Source organism: Callithrix jacchus, chromosome 19 (genome assembly GCF_049354715.1).
Source record: "Callithrix jacchus isolate 240 chromosome 19, calJac240_pri, whole genome shotgun sequence".
Classification (NCBI taxonomy): Eukaryota; Metazoa; Chordata; class Mammalia; order Primates; family Cebidae; genus Callithrix; species Callithrix jacchus.
Genome location: NC_133520.1, coordinates 7586212 through 7599635, shown reverse-complemented (window position 1 = coordinate 7599635; position 13424 = coordinate 7586212). Strand labels below are relative to the sequence as shown.

The window sequence follows — 13424 nt, the reverse complement described above, 5'->3', positions numbered from 1 at the left end:
TTTTTTTATTTTTAATGGAGTCTCGCTCTTGGTGCCCAGGCTGGAGTGCAATGGTGCAAACTCAGCTCACTGCAACCTCTGCCTCTCAGGTTCAAGCCATTTTCCTGTCTCAGCCTCCTGAGTAGCTGGGATTACAGGCACCTGCCACCACACCTGGCTAATTTTTTATATTTTTAGTAGAGATGCGGTTTCACCATGTTGGCCAGGCTGGTCTCAAACTCCTGACCTCAGGTAATTCACCTGCCTTGGTCTCCCGAAGTGCTGAGATTACAGGTGTGAGCCACAGCGCCCAGCCAACATGTCTATACTTTGATTGTCTATCCCTAATAAAGATGAATTTGAAAGCAATGCATGAGGAATTTTTCCTTAGGCAACTGAGTGAGGGACTGAATCCTGGGAGGCTAGGATTAAGCAGCTCTAAATCACTGTGATAAGAGAATCCTGGTTTAGTCTTTTGACTTTTTACCCATTGTTTATATTTTCCAGCTTACATCTACCTTCCCTCTTGCCCTGTGTAAAGTCTGTAAACAACAATTCCCCTCCTGCAGACGCGTCTTTTTCCAGTTTATTTACCATTTGCTGCTTCTGCAATGCGAAGCACTGGAGTCCTGGCTCCAGGTCCAGCTTCCTTTCTCCCCTGCGCTATGCTGGGGTGCAGTGCTGGGGATTTGGTCACATGTTCAGTTGAGTTGTCATTTTTTTTGATGTTTTAAGTTCAAAACATCAGAATCCAGGGACCTAGGAAAGCAGAAAACAGGGCTCCAGGGAGATGGAATACCTGTCAGAATTAAAAAGATATATATTTAACAACTAGAATGAAGAGGACTCGGAGACAAATTTGCAGCGAAAGTGACATTTGAGAGCTATGAAGAAGGCTTTGGGGGAACAGAAAGTTGTGTTCTAGCTGTACAACTCCTTGGAGGGATTGACACAGCAGGAAGTGTAATAAACATTTTGCCAAAAGTGAGGGCGTGGCCTGTCAGAGTGGGCACTTGGAATCTGGGGTTGTCCCACATGGTTATAATAATTAAAAAAATTAATGGTTTGCATATCCTCCCTGCCTTCCAAAAATTAAAATCCCTTCAAGCCTTGCACATCCTCCAGATGACTGTTAGAAACTGTGTAGAGCTTAGCGCTAGTAAAGAAAGACCATTCATTGTGAGTGGCTGGGTTTTCTGTCTTTAAGGATTTATCTGCATAGCAGCAGCCACACTGGGACTAGGACAAGGACTTCAGGGAGCGATTTTGGCAGGTCTTTGATCGGAACTGATGGAAACAAAAGAAACCAACGCATCCCTAATTACCTGACCAGATACCTTAAGCAGCAACACTCCAAGCCTGTGTGAATCATAGGGCCGCGAAATGCCGGTAATAACCACCAGGATTCCCAGTACGGGGAGCGATTGCAAATTTGACTTATGTGCTGCCGCCAAAATCGCTATGGCCTAATTACTGCTAAAAACAGATGATGATAAAAGTTAACTGGCCCCAGTGAGTCATTTTGTCAGGACTCACATTTCAGAAACAGCTATTCTGAGGGGAGAACTGAGGATAAACTTTCAGAGTGGCCACAAGCGATTGCAGAGGACAAGCTGGAAAAGCATGTGTCTGGTTCCCAGGAACTTAGGGCAAGATAACTATTCTATGGTCATAGCGGCTTTTCCTTAGTCTTTTTTTAATAGACACATGCAGCTGCCATATGGAAACAAGATCTGCTGCCCCAGTTCCTCCTAAATTAGAGCATTCCTAATTGGCGTTATTTAACTTCCTTCAGAAATACTCTTCTTAATTATTTGGGTTAGTCCAGCCCAGGGAAGGAAAAGGAATAGAACAGGCAACGGGGAGGACTTCTCTGAAACTTGCTGCATAGTTTTCCTAGGTAAGTGGTAATGGCCTCCTCAGATTTAAAAAGAAAAGTTGGGTATTAGAGCTAGCCTATCAATCAAGTGTGCCTTTGTGCCTGGAACTACGGGATCAACCGTGATATCCGAGGTGACAAGATCATGCTGGTAAAGTGAAGGAAGCTTCGGTTTGAACCTTCACTCTGTTATTCTTAGCTGTGTGACACTGGGCAAGTTATTTAACCTCTGGGCCTCAGTTTATGATTTGGGGGTGATAACATCAGCCCCCAAGCAATATTACCAGTTACTTTCTGAGTGAAGTAAGGTCTCAGGAAATAATTCCATTTACAGGAAAGGGCTTGAGGGTGTGCTCTGGCTCCAGATGGGAAGTTTAATCCCTGGTACATGTGATCTGGGAACAGGGGCAGGGAAGTGCTGGGTAGAGAAGGGCGGGTTCTTGGCTAGGGCTCTCCCCAACCCTCCGCCGAGCCTGTGCCCAGGGACCTAGGTGAGGATAGCCATTTCTGTTTTCGTGCCCAAATGTTGCATTTTGCAAGACCACCCTGGCCCACCACACCCCCATCCTATGCCTATGAAAACCCCGAGACCCCGGCAGGCACAGACGCAAGAGCTGGCCGTTGAGAGGAAAACACCAGCAGAACGGCACACGCGTGGCTGGACGTGGAGAAGAACCTAGCGTTAGACACCAGCAGACGCAGGCAGAGCCGGCAGGCCATCTACAGTGGGACGACGTGGAGTGCCACCGAGGGTGGCTGGAGGAGAGCCCGGCCACTGCGCGGCCTGACTCCAGGGGAAGACCACCCCGCTTCCAGCTCCCATCCATCTGCAGAGAGCTACTGCCACCACTCAGGAAAACCTTGCACTCATTCTCCAAGCTCCCGCGTGATCCAATTTTTCCAGTACACTAAGGCAAGAACCCCGGGATACCGAATGCCCTCTGTGCTTGCCATAAGGCAGAGGGTCTCATTGAGCCGATTAACACAAGCCTCCTACCCGTGGCAAAACGAAACAGGCACACTGCGACACACCCACCGGGGCGTCAGGAGCTGTATTCACCCCTAGACATTGCTGTGGAGTCCCAGCCCCACAACCTGCCAGTCTGCGTGCTCCACCTAAGGGTTTGAGCTGCGGAGTACGGAAGAGGCGAGCCACAGCCCGTCTCAGGCCCTGAGAGGCGGTCGAGGGAACTTTTCCCGTTTCACGTGGATCATTTTCTAACTAGCATCGCCTGTGTCTGCTGGTTTATGTGTTCCTTACAGACATTCCCTGGAAAGGGACAATTTGTGAGAGGCCAATTTTGACGAGCTTTATGCTGAAATCATTGCTGTTTTCAAACTTGCAGTTTTACTTCTTTTAGAGATTGAGTTTGCTTCCCTCAATTCTCCTTCCTTTCTTGAGAGAGGAGAATTGTGCTCTCAGAACCACAGAGGTTTAAAAGCAAAAATATCTTAAAAGCCACACTAAAAACAACCAACACCCCCCCCCCGCCAAAACCCCACTCAATTGCTTAAGACATAAGTATGAGAAATAAAGATATAATGTAAGAAATATAACATGCTAAAGATATAAGTATGAGAAATAAAAATACAATGTAAGGAATATAACATTTTAAAATAATGTGAAACTGGAGTTTATAATAATTTATTTGTAATAGCAAGCAATAGTATCTCACAGCCCAATAATAGGAGATCATTTAAACATGGAAACTATGCAGCCATTAAAATGTGGTTGTAGAAGAATATTTAATGCCAATGAGAAAATGTTAACAACATGTGACTAAATGAGAAATATGGATTTTAACTGCAACATCAAAATATTAACAGATTTATACATGAATGATGAATTATGGATTCTTTTTTCCTTTGAATTGTGGTAAAAAACACATAATGAAATTTATCATTTTAACATTTTTAAGTGCATAGTTCAGTAGCGTTAAGTACATTCACACTGCTGTGCAACAGAGCTCCAGAACTTTTTCATCTTGCGAAACTGAAACTCTGTGACTGTTAAATAGCAACTCCTTATTCCCCCTCCTCCCAGCCCTCGGCAACCACTGTTTTACTTTCTATTCCTATGAGTTTGACTACTTTAGACACCCTGTACAAGTGAAATCACACAATATTTGTCTTTTTGTGAGAGGCTTATTTCACTTAGCCTAATGTCCTCAAGGTTCATCCATGTTTGAGGAAGTGACAAGATTTTCTTCCTTTTTAAGGGCTGAATAATATTCCCTTGTATGTGTATTCAGTTGTATTTATCTTTTCATCCATTGATAGACACTTGGGCTTCTTCCACCTCTTGGCTGCTGTGAACATAGGTATGAAAAGATTTCTTCAAGATTTTTCTTTTAATTATTTTCATATAGTCCTAGAAGGAATTCCTAGAAGGGATTGCTGGATCACGTGGTATTCTATTTTTTATTAGGATCCACGTTTCTATTTTTCATAGCAGTTACACCATGTTACATTCTCACCAACAGTGTCCAAGGATTACAGTTTCTCTTCATCTTCACTAACACTTTTTTAAAAAATAATAGAAGTTATTTTCTTTTTTGTACTTTGATATATTCGCCATTTACTTTGTATTCCGGTTAAGCACTGCTTTTGTAATTAGAAAAGCCACAGTAAATTTAGTGTAAAAGGCATGGTGGAGGAATAAATATCGTCTGTGTCTTATTTGCAAGGACTAAATCAACTCTAGCAACATTTCTGGGATGTCATTCACACAAAGGCCTTACCTATTCTCTACCTAGCTGATATTAGGTATTATGTCTAACTGGGTGACCTGAGAGAAAGATTTCTGAATGCCGTTGACACACTCGTTTGCATGTTAGGAAGCAAAAGAGATAATTGAGATGGTTTCTGTACTTCCGCAAAGAAACTAGTTCAATTTAGAAAGTAAAAAATATCAGTTGTTTTAATGAAAAAATCAGTTAAAATGTCTTGGAATTTTATAAAACAATGGACTGATTTACTGAAGCTTGAAGAAAATTTATTGAAGTTTAAAATGTTCTCTGTGGCTTCATATAGTGCAGTCTCTATTCTTCCAGCAACAGTTGGTCAGAGTTAGCTTCAGAAATTGGAACCTCCTCATGTATTCGTGACAGATCTTTCAATACCACACAGTACCACCAAAACACTGCCATTTTCGAAAAGTCCTATTAAGAGATACGTGCCTTGTATATATCAGCTTGTTTAATCCTGTTTATAAAACAGGTTCTTTTCTTTGATAGATGAGAAACTGAGGCCCAGAGACACTAAGCAATTTAGCTTTGTGCAGAAATACTAAGGGCTTACCGAACCCATGCCTTTCCATGTAGACGTGAACTCGGATGTTGGAAGGGACTTCTGATTTGTTGATTTTTAAAAAATGTGCTATTTTAGTGATGGCCTTAAGGGAGAAACTACCCTTGATTTCACCTCTGTTTAAGATCTTGATTTGAAGTCTTTGGCATTTTTGAAGTTAATTGATTTTTCAGTTTGAATATACTAATTTTAAAAGGAGCAGCTGGGGGATCATTGATGTAAGGTTGATATATTCCAAAAACTTTGAGACGGCTATTTTAACATATGCATATTTTCTCCTTTTTCCAATATTTCATCATCAGAGAATAAAATCTAACCCACCACACCCTATGTACCCAATGGCATTGGATAAATCATTTCAGGTTACTTAAAGGAGAAATCAGGATGGGGAGAATTCTTCTACTATTCTGCTTCCCTTCTTCATTCTGAAGGGATGAGTATCCTCCAAATATGAGATTAAGAGATGAAAATCTTGAGTGTTTTTTGCTGTTCTTTTAATAGCAGCTCTTTCATTCAGATGGTCAAAAAAACCAATCTCTGTTGTATCCTAGTGGATGTATATATTGGCAAGGATTAGTAGAGAAGAATAAGCAAGAGAACAGATATGTTTTATTTACAATTATTATTATTTTTAATTGTCACAGAATTATACATATTTATGGGGTACAGTGTGATATTTCAATTCATGTGGATAGTGTGTAATGACCAAATAAGGGTAGTTAGCAAATCCATTATTTCAAATATTTCTCATTCTTTGTGTTGAAAATGTTCAAAATCCTATGTTCTAGCTAATTAAAAATATCCAAGAAATTGATATTAGCTATAGTCAACCCTGCAGTGCTTTAGAACACTATAACTTATTCTTCCTTTCTAGCTGTGATTGTAATAGGTTGGCTGTAACCAATCTCTCCCTATCCACTCTACCCTCTACCATTTTCAGCCTCTGATAACTACTATTCTACTCTCTACTTCTACGAGATTAAACTTTTTGTTTTCACATATGCATAAGAATATGTGGTATTTATTTTTCTGTGTCTGGCTTATTTCACCTAATATAATATCCTTCAGGCTCATTCATGTTACTGTGAATGACAGGATTTCAGTCTTTTTTAAATGGATGAACAGTGTTTCACTGTGTATATTACACACCACATTTTCTTTATCCATTCATCTGTTGATGGATATTTAGGTTGATTCCATATCTACCCTGTAGTGAATAATGCTACAATAAATGGAGTACAGATTTTTTTTGACATATAGATTTTTTTTCCTTTGGATGTATACTTAGTGATTGTATGGTGGTTCTTTTTTAGTTTTTTGAGGAACCTCCATACTGTTTTCAATAATGGCTGCATAAACTTGCATTTCTTCTAAGAGTGTATAAGAGTTCCTCTTTTTCTGTATTATTCTAACTAGGATGAGATGGTATCTCGTTGTGGTTTTGATTTGAATTTCCCTAATGACTAGTGATGTTGAGCATTTTTTCATGTACTTCTTGACCATTTGTATGTTTTCTTCTGAGTGATGTCCATTCAGATCATCTACCCCTTTTAAAATTAGATGATGATGATTATTTGTTGTTGAGTTGTTTGAGTTTCTTGTATATTCTGGATATTAATCCCTTGTCAGGTAAATTGTTTGCAATTTTTTCCCATGCTGTGGGTTGTCTCTTCACTCTGTTCATTGTTCCCTTGCTGTGCAGAAGAGTTTTAGCTTGATAACACCTTATTTATCTATTTTTGCTTTTGTTGACTGCGTTTTTGAGGTCTTATCTATAAAATATTTTTGCAGACCAATGAACTGAAATATTTTCCCTGTCTTCTTCTAGTAGTTTCATAGTTTCCAATCGTACACTTAAGGTTTTAATCCATTTGAGTTGATTTTTGTAATGGTGAGAGATAGGGGTCTAGTTTCATTCTTCTGCATAAGAATATACAATGTTTCCAGCACAATTTGTTAAAGACTGTCCTTTCTCCAGTGAGCTTTTTTGACATCTTTGTTGAGAATCAGTTGGCTGTAAATATGTGGGTTTATATCTGGGTTCTTTACAATGTTCCACTGGTCTATGTGTCTGTTTTTAAGCCAGTACCATGCTGTTTTGTAAATATACTGTTTTGTAGCATATTTAAAAATCAGATAGTGTGAAGTTTCTAGTTCTGTTTTTTGTTCAGAATTGCTTTGACAAGTTGAGGTCATCTGCGGTTCTATACAAATTTTAGGATTGTTTCTTTCTGTGAAGAATGCCATTGCTATTTTGATAAAGATTACATTGAATCTGTAGATTGCTTTGGGTAGTATGATCATTTTAACAATATCGGTTCTTTCAATCTATGGGCATTAGATGTCTGTCCTCTTTTGGTGCTCTCTTCAAAATTTTCCTCAGTATTTAATAGTTTTCCTGGTAGAGATCTTTCACTTCTTTGGCTAAATTTATTTCTAGGTATTTTATTTTTTGTAGCTCTTATAAATGGGATCGCTTCTTGATTTTTTTTGTCAGCTTGTTTGTTCTTGATGTATAGAAACACTACTGACTTTTGTATGTTGATTTTATATCCTGTAATTTTACTGAATTTGTAAATTTTACTATTTGAGGTCATTTGTGGTTCTATACAAATTTTAGGATTTTTTTTTCTGTGAAGAATGCCATTGATATGTTGATAAAGGTTACATTGAATCTGTAGATTGTAGATTATTGGTGTAGGCTTTCAGTTTTTCTCTATATAAGATCATGTTGTCTGCAGATAGGGACAGTTTGACATCCTCTAACTTAAATGCCCTTTATTTTTTTTCACTTGCCTAATTGCTCTAGCTAGGACTTTCTGATAGATCCCTCTTCATCCTGGTGTATAAACTTTTTGATGTGCTACTAAATTTGGTTTGTTAGTATTTTCTTGAGCATTTTTGTATCTATATTCATCAGGGATGTTGGCCTATAGGTTTCTTTTCTTGTTGTTGTTGTGTCCTTTTCTGGTTTTAGTAGCATGGTAATGCTAGTTTCATGTAATGAATTTGAAAGAATTCACTCCTCTCCCATTTTTTGGAACAGTTTGAGAAAAACTCTTATTACTTTTGCTTTAAAATTTGGTAGAATTCAGCAGTGAAGTCATCTGGTCCTTTAGTTTTCTTTGTTGAAAATTGTTATTATTGATTTAATCTTATTACTTGTTATTGGTCTGTTCAGTTTTTATATTTCTTCTTTGTTCAAGCTTGGTACATTGTAAGTATCCAGGAATCGATGCATTTCCTGTAGGTTTTCCAATTTGTTGGCATATAGTTGCTCACGATAGACTTTCATAATCCTTTGAGTTTCTGTTATCAGTTGTAATGTCTTCTTTCTTCATTTCTTGTTGTATTTGAGTATTTTCTCTCTTTTTTCATAGTCTAGTCAATGACATCAATTTTATGTTTTTCAAAAAACCAATTTTTAATGTTGTTAATCTTTTGTATTTTTTGGTGTCAATTTCATTGATTTTTGCTCTGATCTCTATTTGTTTCCTTCTAATTTTGGAGTTGGTTTATTCTTGCTTTTCTAGTTCTTTGAAGTGCACTGTTAGATTGTTTACTTGAAATCTTTCTGCTTTTGTGATGTAGGCATTTATTGCTATGAACTTCTTGTAGGCAGCACTATATATAGTTGGGTCTTTTTCCTTTTTTATCCTGTCAGCCAGTCTATGTCTTTTAATTGCAGAATTTAATCTTTTTACGTTCAAGGCTATTATTGATAGGTGAGGACTTACTCTTATCATTTTGTTAATTGCTTTCTGGTTGCTTTGTATAGGCTTTGTTCCTTTTTTTCTCTATCATTGTTTATCTCTGTGGTTTCGTGGTTTTTCACAGCAATAAGGTTGGATTTCTTCAGATATATTTTTAATCCAATTGAAATATCAGGACATAGACAGAAATATTATTTTTACTATTGTAAAGATACAAGCGAGAGCAGATCATCGCAACAGGCAACATCTGTTCAGAGGTGCATTGCTTATGCTGTAATCAGGGAATTGAAATAATTGTTTCTTTTTCTTATTTTATTCTTACTCTCCCCCTCTACTGGGTACTATTATTATTGCCATTTAACTGCTGAAGAAACTCAGGCTGAGAGGTTAAGTGACTCATTCAAGGTCACCTAGCTGAGATGTGCCAGGACTGATGAGCTTACGACTATAAAAATCCTGAACCTGTGTTTTTAACCAGGACATTTTTCTGTCTCACATGTGAGTCTCCTATGAGATGAGCTTATGCAGTTCTAAGATGCTGGTGAGACGAGAAGAGACCTTGAATGTGAGGGTTAAGCTCCAATTAGAAGTTTGTGGACCAGAGACCTTGTGATCCTGAATTTACCTCAGTGATAAATTCTCTGTTCTTTCTGTCCCCAGCGGGAAGAGAAAAGGGTGTGAAAAAGGCGACGGGGATGACTTTAGGTTGTTAGGTGAACGAGCCAGTGCAGCCCCAGGGCAGAGAAAACAGAGTGTAAGAGGGAAGGCTAGTTAAGGCAGTAATACTTTATGGGTTACTAATGAATTCCATTTTATAGTCCAACTCCCTTAGGTTGTCTCTTCCTGTGATTAATTCTTGTTCTCCTTGTCCCCTTTAAGCGGATGGTTGTTGATAGGGAGTGTTCAGTGTTGAATGAGTAAAATGTACTAATGCATGTTCTCTTCAACCAGAGATAACCTTGCTTTAAACATGATGAATGTAACTTTTACAAGGGAAGATATCATCAGGAAAGAGGGCTTGCGGCTTATGCATCGGACACTCAGGTATAAGCTCATTGTCTAGCAGCATTTCAATCTCAATCTCCCTCTCTCTTTTTCTGCTGACCATTTTGAATCACTTAATCTTTCTGTCAGTGTCCCTAAAATGAAGTGATTCATTGATGTAAATAAGCCAACTGACTGCTTTGTCCTGGATTTAATCAACAACTTTTTTTTCCAAAAATATTTCACACGTTTTTCTTCCCAAGCTAACAATGAGACAAAGAAGCAGGGTTTTGGGGAAACCGTAGTGCTTAAAAGTCATTAAGAGTCATTAAATTACACAGGATTAGAAGTGACCTGTGTAATTTTGGTGGATCAGAGGACTTTGGTTCTTCTTATATGTGCCTGTGCACAGACTCACACAGACTTGGAGAGAGAACAGAGAGGTTTTTCTGGTTAGGATTATACACTTAGTAATTCAACCCAAGTTGTCTCAATACCAGACTTCTTAGTTTTGGCCCACACCATCAAAATATACAAAACAAAACCACCAGTCACTAAGATTGTTATTTATAGGTGTGTGTTCAGTATTGAGAAAGTTCTAGATAAGGTGGGAAGGCTGACACCTTGGCTGGGACTCAGAAGAGAGGCACACACAATGTCCATGCCTATTTGAAAATAGAAGAAAAAAAAAGAAAAGCTATTTTTGCATGAACAAATTATTTGCACATCTGAGTTCTTCCAGCTCTTACAAAGGATCTCTTCCATGCTGGCAGGAAAAGACCTTAGCTTAAAGAGGAAGAAAAAAAAAATCTCTCTCCCACAACTGATAACCAAATAAAATACTGTTATATTTTCTGTCTAATAAGCACAAGAAGTTCCATAACTCCCTTGATTAAGCATATTATCCTTCTTCAGAAAGTCAGCATGATTTATGCAAAAAGTGATTTGGACATACTTTCTCTGGCCATGGAGATTTCATAATTCCTGGTGTATGTCTGGAAAATCTCCCCTCGTCGTGAGTCCAAACCAAATTAATGTCTTCCAGAGTGACCTGAGGAATTAATGAGGTTTTTGCTGTCAGTTTTACCCATCCAGGGTCAAGTAAATCATTTGCTGGCTCTTGGGCCGCTGTTTGTCTGCTGCCTCTCTGACTCCACGTTCAATGATAACAACGTTGCAGATGCCTTTGAAATACGGCATCACCGACACTCTCCGTCCATCTGCTGGGACATATTTTAGGCTCTGCTTCTCTTTCTGCTGTAAACTCGGCCTTTAATGGAGTCAGTAATTGCTGATAAATGGGGTATCAATGAAGTCAGTGCACTGGAGGTTTCCCCATTCTTTTCTGCTGATGTTTGCTATTTAAATCTCCTCTGACGTTACTTAAAATTATTGTGTGCCCAGCTCTTTAATTCCCCTACTGGTGTTCTTGGCTGAAGACTTTAGTTATTTTTTCCCTTCTTCTTTTTGGACAAACTAAAGCTGGATGGGAAGAGGCTTTCCTGGGGAGCCTTTTGTTTTTCCTACCAGAAGCAGCTCTCAAACCTGTCAGATCACGTGCACAGATCTGGTCTTTTGGCTTTTTCTGCCCCTCTCCCACCATCCACATGCCCGGACCAGCTTTTTGGTAAACCTAAACTATGAGATCATTTGAAGGTTTCCAAAGTTTGACTGACCCCGTATTTCTTGACTAAAGGTCTAGAGTTTTAGTATTTGTAGATAAACTCATCACTGTTTTTTTTGGCCTTTGTTTCTTTAGCTGTTTACAAATGAAAATTTAAAGGCGAAGATTGCCTCCCTCCATCCCATTCTCCTCATTTTCTTTAATTTTGTATTTTGCCTGAATATATGATTGAGCTGCAGATGCGGATGAGGCAGTCCTGACAAGGGCAGGTGATGTCTCATGTGGATCCTTAGCTATGTGTCCAGAGGAACCAGATCTTGCTGCTTCCCACTTATCCTTTCAAAATAGGAAAACCTGCCAACATTACCCACCAACCCCTGGGTTTCTGCTACCAGCCTGCCACAGGGATGGAAACATGTTCCGTGAGTCATAAAAGGCTGAAGTTTAGTCTGAGTCTCCTTGACCTCCCAGAGCCTCGGTTTACTCAGCTATAAAATGGGGATGACCAGAGGCACCTTACTTACCACATGGGATTTGGAAATGCTGCTATTCTTGCTGGTGACATTTTTGAACACTTACGTGTTAAGTATGAAACTAAACACCTTTGCTGTTTTATTTCCTTTAACCTTAACAATAATTCTATAAGGTGAGTACTAAATAATCATATTACCAACAAGAAAATATAGACAGTCATAACATAATGAGTTTTTTACATTTTATAGCTCTTACTATTTCCAAAACACTTTTTTTTCAATTTGAGAGCAGGTACTATTTATTAACTGACCAGCTTAGAAAAATAATCATGGTGGACGCCTTAGTTCAGTCTTCTAATAAGCCTGTTGATCTGATCTTCCCTGCTGCCAGCATCTCCACCTTCTACAAAATGGGTGGTCTTTTTCTTCATTCCACCTCGTGGAAAAGATAATTTGAAGGGCCACAGGAAGTTATTTGCTTTTTGAAGCGTTTTCCAACAGTATAGATCTCATGAATCAGATCCTCCATGCAGATGATACCGTATTTACCAAGAGATCGAGCAATCAGAGCGTTATCTGTCAAGGCAATTCGCTTCTTTTTGATTTTGCCATAACCACGTATGTAGATTAGTTCATTTACTGACTTAGATTTGGGCACCCACATGCAATATATGGATCTACGATCCTCAGCATGTTAACTGAAGCCTTGTTGAGCTTCACAAAGGTTCCATTGAAGATTTGACGAAGGTGAAGAAGGTGCAACACCTTTCAGACCTTTGGGCTCGCACCACTGATACCTCTGATCCTGATGACAAACGCCAGTTTGGATTCTGCAGGTGCATAGAAGTTGCCAGCTTTCCTTGCCATCCTCGCCACTGGAATTTCAGTTGTGTACATCTGCCTGTATTCCTCGTGATAGTGCTTTGCCTTTTCATAGATAAGCTTCCTCCTTGCCTTTCAAAGCATCTTTTGGGCAAAATTCTTTCTCAGGCACTTGATCTTCAGCTCTGTGAAATTCCTTCGATTTTTCTTAAGAGTTCTGGCACAGCAGGAACCACCTTCTTCTCTTCTACACCCTCCATGGTTCCAGCCGGAAAAAGAGGAAGGATCCGAAACACTTTTGCATGTGTTATTTCATCTTTCTCCTTCAAAAACATTGTTAGGTCTTCATTATTTCCTTCTTTCTCCTTTCCCATCCCCTTCCCCTTCCCCTTCCCCTTCGCCTTCCTTGACAAGGTCTCACTCTGTTGCCCAGGCTGGAGTGCAAGTGGCATGATTATGGCTCACTGCAGCCTCCTGGGCTCAAGCGATCCTCCCACCTCAGCCTCCTGAGCAGCTGGGGACCACAGGCATGTGCCACCACACCCAGCTAATTAGAAAAAAGTTTTGGAGTGCAGTGGCGTGAGCCAGGGTCGCTGCAACCTCTGGCTCTTGGCTTCAAGTGATTCTCTTACCTCAGCCTG

General features: G+C 39.4%; 1 pseudogene; it reads right to left on the bottom strand.

Moving 5' to 3' along the window:
• Nucleotides 1-12277: 12277 nt before the first annotated feature.
• LOC100412329 (large ribosomal subunit protein uL30 pseudogene) lies at nt 12278-13043 on the bottom strand (annotated as a pseudogene).
• Nucleotides 13044-13424: the final 381 nt, after the last annotated feature.